Here is an 11,340-nt window from a genome sequence, read left to right on the forward strand (position 1 = left end):
AAAATGCGAAGTCTCTCCCTCTGAATTATTATAATTTTGAAATTAAGGGCCTCTCAGGCAAAGATATGGGAATAGGAATAACAGTTCTTTATCAGGGAAAAAAATAAAGTAAGCAATGCAAATGCAATACAAACAAACCACTGCCAGAGTGATCACAGGCCCTGCCCCCTGTGTGTCAGGGGGGTGTCCCAGCCCCATCCCATGGGGGCTCAGCCCTCCTGCAGTGCCAGCTGTGGCTCTGCTGCAGCAGGGATCCTGCACATGGGGGAGTTTTCCTCTGCAGCTCCAGGGCTGCTGCAGATGGGCCTGGGCTCCCTCTGGCCATGCAGGGCAGCAGAAAGCTGCTCCTCTGGCAATGCAGGGGGCAAAGGCTGCTGTGCTGTGCCAGGCTCAGATTGGATCCAGGTAGGAATGCTTGGCTCCTCCCCTGGGCGGAGCATCTCCCCATGGGATGCTGGGATTGGATCAGCCCTGCAGGGACACTCAGTGGCCATGGACAGCAGAGATCTCCTGGAGGGAGGGTTGGCTGTGGGAGAGAGAAAGAAAACTGCCCCAGGAACAGCAGAGAACTGCCCCAGCTCTGACAGAGGGGGACAGAACACACAGCCCCAGCCACATCTTGCATTTCCAACCTGAGACAATGCCTGATTTAACCCCTCCATCCCTGATTTAATCCTACATTTCAGCCCCATGGGGAGCAGCAGGAGCATTGGATGGAGAGAGCCCCCTGGGCCACCTCAACTGCAGCCAGCTTCACCCAACATCCCTGTGGGCTGCATGCAGCAGGAACACCCAGGGTCAGACTGCCTCTCTCCATCCCCTTAGGCACATGGAGTGTGTCATCATTTCTGTCTCCTGAGTAGGAGCTGGTAACTCCCACAATCCAGAGGAGGCCTGGAAGAAGTCCCAGGGATTTGGGATTTCTCCAGGAGGCAGACTGGCTTGGGGGAAGTTAGCACAGAAACAGGATAAAGGCATTTCAAACCATATTGAACCTTTTTTTTCCCTCTTTCTGGAGTGCACAGAAACAGGATGAAGGAATTTCAGACCATATTGAACCTTTTTTTTCTCTTTCTGGAGTGCACAGACTGTCAGAACATGAGATACCATCTCCAGAAGCACTACACTGCAAGGAGATTTATTGGCTTGGAGCACAGTTTATACTAAATTTTTTTCCTCAAGCAATTTACACCAAATATTTCAGTAGTTATGCAGGGGAGTTTTTATAATTAGAGCTTTATTTGAGTGCTTTAATTGTGGCTGGTCTTTTGAGTAGTCCTGCCCTTCAGGAAGCTCATCCTGTCTCCCACTCTCCTCAGTGAATGTGGGATACAGAGGGAAAAAGGCCACAGACACTCTCCCCATTTTCCTACCAACACTCTGGAAATGGCCCATGGGGAGGCTCTTCCAGCTTCTAAAATTATCCAAGGAAAAAGGTGGGGCAGGATGGATTTGAAGGACTTTTCCACCCTCAGATCTCATCTCCTGGGAGCTCCTCATTTCAATTCTCTCATGGATTGTCCTCTTGCTGATGTCACCCAGGTGGGCAAGTCCCAGCTTCCTCCTAAGGCTGCAGCAGTGCCCACAGGAACTGTCCCCTTCCATTGAAATCACAGGGAAATAAAAGCCAGCCATAAAAAAAACCCCTAAATTTTTGAGGGCATTTCTGCCAAAATACCACAGGCACTCAGGGCCTCTCTCAGCACTCAATAATTCCGTTGGGAACATTCACAAAATCTACACCAGGTTTGGGCTTAAAATATGAAGAGGAAAAAAAGCAGCTAAATATCTTATTTTGAATAATTGAAAAGCAATCTAAAGTCATGCTGCAAAACAAATGCACGGTTCCCATTTTACAGATTAGAAAAATTTTATCTCTTGACACATCCCACCCCCAGTAATTCAAACTCTCAATCAAAAGTTTCATGGGTTTGTGTTGTTTTTTATTTCCTTTGACCCCTTCAAAACACTGAATTCATTAAAGCAAGAAATGCCCAAGAATTGATTTCTTTTCTTTCCTCTGCACTGAAATGTCTCAACACTTCACTTTTTCCCTTTCAAGTTGCCATTTTTACACAGTTTCAGGCATTATTTAGAGCTATAGAGTTGAAAAAACTCAAAAACCTGAGAGAGTACATCTCCTCTTCCCTATAAACATTTGCCATCCATCCCTTTGTATTCTCATTTTTGGCACAGAGGAAGAGAAAGAGAGAAATGAGCGAGAGCGAGGGCAGGAACTGGAGACATGAATAATTTCTTCTTTCTCAAAACCCAAAATGAAAGGAATACAGAATGAGACATAAACTTTAAATTTCTTTCTTTCATCTGTGAATTTCCCATGAAAAGATAATAACACACCTCCCGTGCATCCTTTTCTTCAGCTCCTCTGACACACAGATCCCTGGCAGGAAGGCAGGGGAATATTTGGGTTCGCAGGGGAGTGACCAAAACCCTTTTGAGGGGATCTGGATTTGCAGAGACATCAACAGCCTGGGGAGACCTGGGTTTTGCAGGATGTTCCAGGTAGAGCCATGGAAATAATCAGTGCAGCTCTGTGAGGGTGGGGTGAGCACAAAATGGGGCATTTCTGCCATGCCTGGATGTTCTCCTTGGGGACACTTGGCTGCACTGGAGTGAGCTGTGGAGTGTTTCCTTTTGGAGGTGGAAATAGCGACATTCTGCTGGATGTCAGAGCAGAAAGATGAGCTCCTGAAGGGTTTAACACAGGGAATGGTTTGGGTTGGGAGGGACCTTAAAGCTCAGCCCATCCCACCCCTACCATGGGCAGGGACACCTTCCACTGTCCCAGGCTGCTCCAAGCCCTGTCCAGCCTGGCCTTGGGCACTGCCAGGGATCCAGAGGCAGCAATCCTCTGCCAGTAAACACCTTCTGAGTAAAGAATTTCCTCCTAAATCCTAACCTAAATCTCCCCTTTTTTAGTTATAAACTCTTCTCCCTTGTCCTGTCCCTGCTGGTGTAAGGAGCTGCTCTCCCTCTTTTCCACAAGCCCTCTTCAAGGCTGCTCAATGGTGTCCCCAGAGTCTTCTCCATTCTGTGCTGAGCCACTCCAGCTCTCTCAGCCTTTGCAGGACCATCAATAACAGCAAGTGAGGGTTTTAGCAAAGTGCCCCAGAAGGAACAGCTGATCCTTAATGCTTTTGGAGGGCTTACATCAAGCCAGCTCTTTGGTGTAGCTTGATGAGGTGTTGTTTAACTCTGTTTGTTAAACCACCAGGCAGGTTTATGTCACCACAAGCCCCTACCTGGGTAACAATTAGCATTGAGTCTATGATTGCAGTATACTGATCAATTGCTATATATTATATTATATTATATTATATTATATTATATTATATTATATTATATTATATTATACTAAAGAATAGAGAAAGGATACAGACAGAAGGATAACAAGATACTAATGAAAAACTCGTGACTCTCCAGAGTCCCAGCACAGCCTGACTGTGATTGGTCATTAAGTCAGAACATTTCATATGTTGGATAAACAATCTCCAACCACATTCCAAAGCAGCAAAAACAGGAGAAGCAAATCAGATAATTATTATTTTCATTTTTCTCTGAGGCTTCTCAGCTTCCCAGGAGAAGACTCCCGGGCAAAGGGATTTTTCAAAGAAAATATGACAGTGACATCACCCAGCCCTGCTCCTGGGGACAGCCCATGGCCCTGACCCTGCACAGAGAGCTCCAGAGGCACTCCAAGCTCCTTGGGAGCCCCCTTGTCTTATCAGCACCTAAGTGTTTGCCCTGGGATAACCTCCAAGAACCAAATCCCATTAAGAGCTGCCTGTCTGGAAGCTGGTTTGACTTTGCCAGGCACAGGGGAAGAGTTTGGCTGTGAAAACCCAACAGGAGAAAAGGTTTTCCTCGAAGCTGAGCGATACAAAGCTCAGCTGGCAGTTCCTGGAGAGCCACGAGAGCCTTCTGTTCGTGCAGCTTTCCACCATTCCTCCTAATTATGATGTTTGAGGCATGAAATCTGCTCTGGGGTTTGAAGCAGCAGTGAGGATCATCCACTGCCAGCATGACACTGAATGCACAGCAGGACAGGGCTGGGGGACACGTGGGCTGTCACAGGAGCTTTGGGTAACACAGCCCAGCAGATGTTTTATCCCCATGTCCCTCCCTTGCTGATGGTGGGGCAGGGGTACATTTCCAAACTCCAGCAGTGCATGGGGATGTCGTCAGCCGGGGTCTCTGTACAAATCACAAACAGGACAGGACTGCTGGAACATGCCTTGAGCTGCTTGATTTTCCAGCATCAGTCTCATTACATGGTTATGACAATGGGAAGATGCCACCAGCTCACATCCCAGGCAGCAGAGCAAGAACTTAATGTTACAACTCACTTTATAAGTGTTTTGACCAATCACACCAAGCAAAAGCACATTGACAGTAGTTCTATCCAACCACCATAAGCACAGGTACCTTTGGTTAAACAATGCTGCTTATTTCGAATACAATCCCTGCTTGTAAGCCTTAAAACACAATGCACAGAGCTTCATTATTAAGCTTAAAACTTCTTAATGTCTCACTAGATAAACTTTTCTGCAGTTCAGGGAGTTATTCTAGACAAGCATTAATACACAGACCATTGTTCTATTTGTCCTTGCTTTTCTATAGTTTAAATAATTTTTCTGCTGACCAATCTGATGGCTGTTGCTTAGCTCTAATCACAGTTCTACTGTCTCTGAGGCCTGCCTTTTGCAGCTTTCCCAAAACCCTCTGTTTTATGGATTCCCACATGTGGAGACACCCAGAGCACCTGGTGTGACCACAGCAGGGTTTGTTGTGTGTTTATAGAACCACGTTACACAATCACAGAAAGGTTTAGCTGGGAAGGACCTTAAAGCTCAGCTGATCCCATCCCTGCTGTGGGCAGGGACATCTTCCCCTATCCCAGGGTGCTCCAAGGGCAAGAGTGACCATCCCTGTCAGTGACCATCCCTGTCAGTGACCATCCTGGTGGCTGTCCAGGCCACAGCGTGCTTGGGGCTGGGAGAGCCATGTTTTGCACATCTGTGCACATCTGCAGCACTCTCAGGATGAGGCCTGGGAGATGCATTCAGCTCTTTTGGTTGGGCCTCATCTCTGTGAAAACCCTGAGGAATTTGTGAAGCTGCTGTTAATGCTCTTCCTTCCACAAAGGATGGAGAGGGAGCAGAGGAGCACAGAGACAAAATGCTTTGGCTGGACACCTGAAAACTGCCAGTGTCCCATCCATGGAGGTGTCCAAGGCCATGCTGGACAGGGCTTGGAACATTCTGGCCTGGTGCGAGGTGTTCCTGCCCTTGGCAGGGGGAGGAACGAGCTGTGTTTTAGTGACCCTTTTGAACCTGGATCGGAGATGGCCACCAACACCTGGGGGAGAGACAAGACTTTCAGAAACTAAAAAAAAAAAAAAGCTCTTTACTAAAATAAACACTGGTGAAAACACAGCAAGGAGCTCCCAGGAGCAGAGCAGCCCCATACCACGAGTCCCACAGCGAGGGCCAGGTGACCACAGAAGGCTGGACAGGTTCAGGGCTGGGGACAGGGCTGCTCTTTGGGGTGAGCAGCCCAGCCTGGTTATGCAACACAAGACAGAGGTTTCTGGTGATATTTGCAGTGCCCAGGAGCCAGGTGACCACAGAAGGCTGGACAGGTTCAGAGCTGCCCTTTGGGGTGAGCAGCCCAGGCCGGTTATGCAACACAGGACAGAGGTTTCCGGTGATATTTGCAGTGCCCGGGGTGCAGGGTCCGCCTCCCCCCGCAGACCTTTGCACTCGCAGCTCGGCTGCTCAGTTCATTATCTTGCGGTTTGAAACAATACAGGAAGGATGTAGGTGTTTGCAAGAAGGGGAGGAGGAGGAGGAGGGGGGGGGGAAGGGAGGGAGGCAGGCTGGGCCGCATCGCTCAGAGCGCTCACCCACACGCGCTGCTTGAGGGCGTGACATTAATTTGGGGCAGAAAAGGGTCAGGTTGCCACCAGAGCTGAACTGGGAGGGGCAGAGGTGCCATCCTGTGTCACGCATGGGGATGGGTTATTGGTGATATTTTTGCCTGGAAGGAATGATGCATCTGACTCCATTGACATTAAAAGGCTAATTAATTCCTTTATTCCATTATATATTATATTATATTATATTATATTATATTATATTATATTATATTATATTTAAACTGAATCTGCCCAAGCACTCAACTGCCCAGAATCCTGTGACTGTCTGCTGACCCACAGTCTGCACACACCTGGCCCTGACAGGCCAAGGAAACAAAACACCATCACTGTGGGTAAACAATCTCCACATTGCATTCTGCTTTGGAACAACACAGGAGCAGCAAGTGAGATAAGAATTGTTTTGATCATTCTCTTCTCCTTCCCTCACTGCTTCTCTCAGGTTCAGAGGATGTGAATCCCACAATGGGGACCTCATGGCACCTCATGCCACCCTCCAGTTCGTTTCTCTGCTGGAGGGATGAACTGGGAATGCAGCAGACAGGATGGAAGTGAGGATGGCTCCGTGGGTCTAATTGAACAGCTGGGAGCAGGATGAGGTGCAGGCAGCCCCCAAGGTCTGTAGGAGGCCCAGCAGTGTGCAGAGAGCCTGGGCAAGAGGCAGACAGGAGCTTAGCCCCATGGAATTGCCATGGGATATTTGATGATGAAGGGATGGATGGATCTGGCTCATGCAGCCCCATGGGTCCCAGGAGCTGTGACTGCCCTGGGCACTCCAGAAGGAGTGGGAGGTTCTGAGGAGCAGGCAGATGTGGGCACTGCACCTCACCTGGTAACAGAGCACGTGGAGGAACAGCAGCAAAGGGGTGGGAACCAGGAGCATTATGTATTTCCCATATACAGCTCTGACATTCCTCCTAAAGCACAGCTGTCCTGCTTCCAGCTGGGATGGAGTTAGTTTTCCTCTCAGGAGCTGGCCAGTGCTGTGTTTTGGGCTCGGTATGAGAATAATGCTGATAACACACTGATGTTTTAGTTGTTGCTAAGGAGTGCTTACCCTAAATCGAGGGCTCTGCAGTGTCTCATGCTCTGCCAGCAGGCAGGAGGAGCCAGGAGGGAGCATGGCCAGGACAGCTGATCCCAAGTGGCCAGAAGGATGTTCCATACCATAGACCATCATGGCCAGTACAGAAACTGGGGAGAGACTGGCCAGGAGGGGCAATCACTGCTGGGGGCTGGGCTGGGCATCAGTCAGGGCTGGTGAGTGGCTGTAAGTGGTCTTTCTTGAGGTTTATTCTTGTCTCTGTTTTTGCTATGTCCCTTTTAACTCTTCTTCTTGTTGTTACATTATTATTTTATTTTATTTTATTTAAATTATTAAACTTTTTTTATCTCAGCCCCTGGGTGTTTTATTTTTCTGGTTCCCCTCCCCATCCCAGGGGTGTGGAGGAATAAGCAGCAGCTGTGTGGTGCTGAGTTACCAGCTGGGGCTAAACCACAACAAGAATAAAGCCAAATATTTGGGGTTGTACATTTTGTGTACAAGAAGAAACCACACCAGACCAGTGTTATTTTGAAAGCTTCACTTTGGAAAAGTACTGAATTGCCTTGTGGAAAGATACCCTCATTTTAAAAGTATTTGATGGCATTGGCATCATGTTGCTATCGTATCTAAAGTTGGGCTTGTAGCAAGACAGCAACAGATCAGCAAATGAGTAATTTTATTTTTTTTTCCACGGAAACCCTTCTGGAGTGCACAGGGCAATGTGGCTGATCCCCAAAGTCCCAGGCAGCCCCTGTGCCCCCTTCCTGGGAAAGCAGACCCCAATCTGGGTTTCTGCACAGGGTTTTGTCCCAGCCCTACAGCAGGATCACAGCCCCAGAGCAGAATCATAGGAGCCTCCTCCAGCCGGGTCTCATGAGCTCTTGAAGGTCTATTCTCACCCAAGATAGCTCAGCTACCTTTGGAGGCATAAAATCAGCAGGATGGCTTCTGTGGTAGTGTTGGAAACAAAAAGGTTTAATAAAAGGCAAAATAATAAACTCTTTACAGAGAACGACTGATCCAGGTGCAAGAGGTTCTTGTTCTCTTCTTTTTCTAGTAAATTGCCCAGGTGGGACTTATTGGCTCCTGTCCAATTAGCCATCCTTAAGTTTAAGATTAAGTCCCCCAGGTCCTATGAGATGTCTTTTCACCTAACTGAGGAGAGAGGCTTCTGGGCTTTTTTCCTTTTTAAGGGGACAAAGGAGAGTTTTGTCACTCCATCAACAGGAGGCACACTCCTGTAGAGCAGAGTCATGGGATACCTGCAGTACTTGGGGCCAGCACATAGCCCTGGAAACCAGGGGGCACCTCAGCTCAGCCTGGGCATTCCAGGGTGCTGCTGAGGACCCCTGGCTCTGGGGAGGGAGCTGGCAGCAACCCAGAGTGGGATCCAGTGAAAGGTGTGTGCCTGCTGCACTGACAGCAAAGCTGTTCTCTCCAGCGGCGTTATCTCATCTATTTTGCAAATACAAATGTGATAGAAATCTGCAAAATAAGGAATATGCATTAACTTTTGAAAAGTTTTGACTACATATCATTATCTGTAATTTCACTGCTTTGATTTGCATATTCATAAAAGAAACATGCAGCTCGAATGTGTCAAAGGCTTTCAGATGAGCACGAACAAAACCAGCAGACTTGCAAGCTCAGTGCTGAACTAATTGCCAAGACACCTTTGCTTTCCCTGCTGTCAGGGTGATTTTACATCTCTGGGCTGGCAAAGCCCTTCCTTTGGTCCTGCTTGGGTGAGCTCAGCCCCAGGGTGTGAGGAAGAGCTTTGGCTGGGGCTGGTGCTGGTGCCATGAGAAAGAGAACATTGCTGGAGAACACAGGGGCCACCAGCACCAGCAAAATGGCTCAGAGCCTTTCCAGCCTGGATGGTGCTTGCCCAGAGCAGCTGTGGCTGCCCCTGGATCCCTGGCAGTGCCCAAGGCCAGGCTGGATGGTGTTTTGCAGAGATAAACAAAACTCCACAACTTTTGTGAAAGTTGTAAAGCCAGTATGTTTATTCCAGTGCTGGACACATGTGGGAATCATTCCCCTAAAATGACGTGTACCTCTGGGAACTCCAGATCCTTTTTTATTTTCCTCTCAAATACATATGCATGCATGTAGGGGAATAGAATATAAATAAATAAAGGTAGTATAGAATGTAATCTTATCCCCTAAAGAGTTGCAGCTGGAACAAATTACTAAAATTAGGAGCAGGCCAGTTGTTAACAGGCCACACCTGTAGCCAATAAGAAGAATGTTATAAAAGAGTGGATTGGTGGGAACTGGAGTTAGTTGGCTGCTGTGAGGACAAGGAAGAGTCAGTGTTTAGAGGAGATGCCTACAAGAAACATCAAGGAGGTATGAAACTCTAGCACTGTGCAACCCTTGCAATGTAATGATAACGAATGGTGACCCCGATGTGATTCAGGAGAAATGACCCTGTGCATTTGGGATGACTCCATGCATTTGGAACTAAGCTGTAATGACAACACACGCAATTTCACAATAGGTTCATACCTATTCATTCCAGTGACTTCAAATGACACTTGCCACTAATTCTTCAGAAAGAACTCCTGGGTCAGGTTACCCTGCTCTGTCTGCCCCCCCCCCTCCCCCCTTATCTCTTGTCCTTTGGCCCTTTGAAGAACAGGCAGTCAGACCAAACAGCAAGCTACAGACTTAACTCAAAGATGTACAATCTACCTAAATCAGAATGGATCTCTAGTCTAGAAAATTTCCACTCTGCCTCAATGGGGCTTGGCACCCTGGGACAGTGGAAGGTGTCCCTGTCATGGAGAGGGTTGGAATGAGCTTTGAGGTCCCTCCCAACCCAACCATTCCATGATTCTGCTCTGGCTCTGAGCTGGCAGGAGATGCCAGGTGGGTGGGCAGAACCCAGCAAGGATTGATTCTCCCCACCTCTGTCTGTGGGCACCTTCAAGGGTGTTGTTTGTCCCTGATTTTTCAGCCAGGTGACAAAACCAAGCAAACCTGGAGCTGCTGTCCCTGCAGGTAGCGTGGAGGCGGCAGCACCTGTAGCACAGCTGATGATGAGGTGATAAAAAGTACGGGTTAAAATGGGCTTTTAACTTCTTTCCATGCTTTCAAGCTGCTGAGCAGGTGGAGCCACTGCATGCTGCCACCCTCCATGCTGCTCTCAGGGTCACAAGTGATGACATCCCAGTGCTTTTGGGGCACCTGTGGCTCGTGTCTGAGTGTTTCAATCTTTATAACACCTGAGCTACACCCTTCCCTTCCTTTTCCTCATGCCCTCCCTTTACAGAGGAAGAACTCCCAGAGATGGGGACCCTGTCCCAAAATGCATGACTGGGCACTGGGCACTGGAGTCTCTCACTGTGATCAGTTCTGCTCCATTTGCATCTTGCAGTTCATTGTCCCATTCCAGCTTTAGCCCCTGCAGTCCCATCCTGCTTGTTTTTCTCTCTCCAGCCCACAGTGTTTGTGCTCCTGGGCTGAGATTTGGATCATTTGTCCTTGGTGCCCAGCTGGAGCAGGAATTGTTTTGTCTCCCTGCTCTGTGCACAGAGCTCACCATCCCCTCACATGAAGCCCAGACCCACACACTAAAGCAGCACAGAATGTGAAAAATATAAAAGCCAAAACCTGAGACATCAGGTTCATCCTTTGCAGCTGGAGTGGGGCAGGTCCAGCTCAATCCTTTCCCCTTGCAGGGCTCAACTCTGCAGCCCCTGGGAACCTTTTTTCCCCCAGCTGCTGATTTTGGGGTGCCAAGGAGCTGCAGTGGGATGATGCAGCACCCAGGATCCCACCCAGGCACTTGTATCCAGCTCCAGCAGCACCCACTGGCTCAGACACTGTCAGGATGCTGGAGCAATGCCAGTTGCTGTGGAAGAAAAGCAGGTGTGGCAGCGGGAAAAGGGGAAAATGTTATTTTTCAATTTCCCTCTGACATTTTTTCAGGCGGGGAGCAGTGGGGTTTTTTAACAACAGAGAGCAAAGCAGAGCTGACAAGCTCACATATACCCTGGTCTTCAATGTTGGTTTGGGTGGAGAGTGTGAAGTTCTGCTTGCAAAAATAAAATGTTCTGGTTTTGAAAGCTTAACCCTTCCCCCCTCCCAGCCAGCAGAGAGTTAACCCTCAGCTTGGGGCTGAAACATCCTGGCACTGAAGCATCTCCTGTCCTAAGGAATCTCAGGTCTGGGGGAACTGCAGACTCTGGCATCACCTCAGGGATGTCCTCCTGTCACCCCCATCCCACTGCAGCCTCCTTGGCAGCCCAGGAGCAGCTGGTACCCCAAAATCAGCTGCTGGGGGCAAAAAGGCTCCCAGAGGCTGCAGAGCTGAGCCCTGCAAGGGCAAAGA

The sequence above is a fragment of the Melozone crissalis genome, unplaced genomic scaffold (assembly GCF_028551555.1).
Source record: "Melozone crissalis strain CALT ecotype California unplaced genomic scaffold, PUWL_Pcris_2 ptg000017l_1, whole genome shotgun sequence".
In the NCBI taxonomy this organism is placed as follows: domain Eukaryota; kingdom Metazoa; phylum Chordata; class Aves; order Passeriformes; family Passerellidae; genus Melozone; species Melozone crissalis.